Here is a 3,755-nt window from a genome sequence, read left to right on the forward strand (position 1 = left end):
AGGGTTGAAGGAGAATGAGATTCAGCATAAGTGGCAATCGGCAATCGGATCCAGGTCACTATGACGAACATTCTGTTTGTAGTTAGCACATTTGTGGGGTGAACCATGGGTTGAGCCACACACTGCGCCTTGTCCAGACATCCTTGAGCAAGATGCGTACACAGATCATCTCATTAAAGAAAGATGTCTTTCAAAACGAACCCACAGTAAACTGTGGTAAAAGGAGTCTGCTAAGTGATTAAATAGTATGAAATGTGGCACCCGACTTGACTAGCATTTGCACAAGCAGCTTGCATATCTCACATACTACCAGATGTAAGTTTGTGTATTCAATGGCAGCCTGAATGGTGGTTCTGTGCTGGTGCGAGGGAAGGGTACAGCGCCAAGCAAACAGGATATCTGTCTACTCAATCCCCCTGCTCTGTCCCCCTTTCAGGTTTCTCTTTCCTAAAACATCCCCTACCCTGCCCCTATCCAAACTCCTTAAAGCAGCCCATTTGGGAATAAAGTGCCTTATTGTTCCTTTATCTTCTTGCCTCAATGTGCTCACGGGGAATGGTGTGCTGGATCAGGCGATGTTCACATCCCTCAGCTTTGCAAAATGGCATTCTTGTCAATTTAATTAAAGTTCTGTTCCGTTGGAATTCCGGAAATTCATCAATCTTTGTTCTGTCTGGATGGTCTTTGGCTATTTGACCCATAGCTATAATCGTTTCCATGACTACCCATTAGTGTCTGCACCAAAAGGCTAAAGTATATTGGTAGCTGTGTCGGTAAAGGCACAAAATCTGTCAAAACACATTTAATATTTACTGCATCCACACATGAGGTCTGCTGGAACTCGAGCAATGACGAACATTCATAAAAGCCTCATTTATAAAACTCATTTATATTCACATCGTGACTGCTTGGTTTGCTCAGACGTTTATTTCGGGTGGGTGGAGTTCTATGCATCTATAGAGGACCTCTACATCTGGGGCCTAGTTGGAGGTGGGGGCTAATCCTCTCCCCTCCCCCATATCCACCCCTGGAACCCTCTCTATAAATTAGACCACCTTTAAGTCTCTCACCCCTAATGGGCTGCATTTCTCTCTCCCCTAAGGCGCGCGCTCTCTCTCTCTCTCTCTCTCCCTCTCTCCCTCTCTCTCTCTCTCTCTCTCTCTCTCTCTCTCTCTCTCTCTCTCTCTCTCTCTCTCTCTCTCTCTCTCTCTCTCTCCCCTCCCCCCCAGCTGGCTACCTCTCTCTCTAACGTCTCTCTTTCTTTCTCCCTCTCTGAGTGGCTCTCCCTCTCTCTAAGCCCCCCCCCCCCCCCCCCCCCCCCCAAAGCTGGCTATCCCTCTCTCTCTCTCTCTCTCTCTCTGACTCTCTCTCTCAAGGTAAATAAATGCTGAGGTCAGGGTGGAACACAGGGTGTTCACTCATGTCCCTCTGCTGTTGCTCCACTCAAAAGCCACCTTGTTTTGAGGCCAACATGTCCTCCACAGACTAGCATACGAGAATAGAACGGCTTTGTGGTACATCCTAAAATTGAAATCTCCAGCAATTGGACTTCCATAAGAGTGACAGCAATGAGATTTACATCTGAACTCTTCCACATAAATTCGTTACTTATAATTAACTTCATACGTGTAGTTTCATGTTTTTCCTCTAGGGAGCAGTGCACGCCACGCGATGCCCAATAGGAGTGCCAACCATCTCTTCACACGAGATGTTGCAGACAGTCTGTCAGCATGCATTACGTTATATGAGTTTGTGTGTGTGTGTGTGTGTGTGTGTGTGTGTGTGTGTGTGTGTGTGTGTGTGTGTGTGTGTGTGTGTGTGTGTGTGTGTGTGTGTGTGTGTGTGTATGTATGTACCCTCTTCTTCCTTATCAGACACTGCCGGCCCCTAATGTTTTACCCATCTCTTTTAGGATGTCCTTTCCATCTCCGTACAGGAGAATTTGACTCGTTTGTCTGTCCCAACCACGGTGTCAGAATATGATCAGATAACTGTTCCCTGGGGCTCAATGGGTCGAAAGTGTGTGAGATTAGAGCGGGGGCACTAATCCTTGAATAATGTGTCCCAGCTGGATCACTTCAGGATACCAACAAGCAAGGCTGGATGATGGCGGTGTCTAATAGAGGCTGGAATGTCTATCGCACCCATTTCGGACGTTATCACTCCATTGAACAAACATTATCAAGGGTTATCAGCCCTGTTGCCATGGGTAAGTGGCCCATATTCATGATAATGTTGCCGTTCCCACAAATCTTATCAACTCAAGGAACTGGTGCTTTTATATGTAAAAAATAAAAGGGTCTTTCGCTCACATCCTCGCTTGCTCAAAATCTTTTGAGTGTTAGAAAAACGGGTTCTAATATGGGCCATGTTTGTATTTCATAGGCATTCATGAGAAAGCTGGGAGTAATTTAAATGTCTTGTAAGGTAGCTTGTATGTTTTCACTGCAGAAGGAGGAATGTGGGAACGCCAAGACCATATGAAGTAGTTTTACATTAAAGGAGGAACTTCCTTTGGTTGAGCATGGCCGCCCTCTAGTGATGAAAAGCTGATACTACAATTACTACAGTCACCCAACACACACGCCGAACCCAGTGGTTTAAGACACGTCTCTCTGCCTTTCTTTCTCTCTCTCTCTCTCTCTCTCTCTCTCTCTCTCTCTCTCTCTCTCTCTCTCTCTCTCTCTCTCTCTCTCTCTCTCTCTCTCTCTCTCTCTCTCTCTTTCTACGCAGGCATAAAACACAGCTCTCTCTTTCTAATAATAATAATAATTCATTGGCGCTTTTCAATGACCCAAAGACGCTTACAGTAAGGGGGGGACCTAACTCACCACCACCAGTGTGTAGCACCCACTTGGGTGATGCACAGCAGCCAATCTGCGCCAGAACGCTCACCACACACCAGCTTGAGGTGGAGGGTGAGGGAATTAATGAGTCAGCCAATTGTACAGGAGGATTATTAGTGGGGCCAGATTGATTTAGCCTGATTGGGCCAGGACACCGGGGAAAACCCCTACTCTTTGCGATAAGTGTCCTGGGATCTTTTATGACCACAGTGAGTGAGGACCTAGGTTTTACTTCGCCTCCGAAGGATGGCACCTTCCACCTCACAGTGTCCCCGTCACTGCTCTGGGGCATGGGGATTGATGAGGGAAGGGGCCAGAGGGAAGAGTGCCACCTATTGGCCACCACCCGACACCACTTACAGCACCTGGTATTCCCAGGCGGTCACCCATCCAAGTACTAACCAGGCCTGACCCTGCTTAGCTTTCAGAGACCAGACGAGAACGGGCGTGATCAGGGTGGTATGGCCGTTTCGCTGTCAATGAAACATAGCTATAATAAGACTCATGTATCACTCCTTCCACAAATCTATCATAAGACAAAGGTCTCTATCTCTCTCACGACACAGGTATAATTAGCCACAGGTAGTGTGGGGACAGAGAGAGAGACCTGCGTCTTATTATAGCGGTGTGGACAGAGACACATCTCTCTCTCTCTCTCTCTCTCTCTCTCTCTTTCTCTCTCTCTCTCTCTCTCTCTCTCTCTCTCTCTCTCTCTCTCTCTCTCTCTCTCTCTCTCTCTCTCTCTCCCTCCCTCTCTCCCTCTCTCCCTCTCTCTCTCTCTCTCTCTCTCTCTCTCTCTCTCTCTCTCTCTCTCTCGGTATAATCAGCTACAGGTAGTGTTGGCCCCTAAGGGTGTGTGTGTGTGTGTGTGTGAGGGGGTTTCCTCAGACTCACCTGCCCCTTTGTTTG

General features: G+C 47.4%; 1 pseudogene; it reads right to left on the reverse strand.

The window, feature by feature from the left end:
* Positions 1-3,199: 3,199 nt before the first annotated feature.
* LOC115560525 (uncharacterized) lies at positions 3,200-3,319 on the reverse strand (annotated as a pseudogene).
* Between the last annotated feature and the right edge of the window lie 436 nt (positions 3,320-3,755).

The sequence above is a fragment of the Gadus morhua genome, chromosome 15 (genome assembly GCF_902167405.1).
Source record: "Gadus morhua chromosome 15, gadMor3.0, whole genome shotgun sequence".
NCBI classification, from domain to species: domain Eukaryota; kingdom Metazoa; phylum Chordata; class Actinopteri; order Gadiformes; family Gadidae; genus Gadus; species Gadus morhua.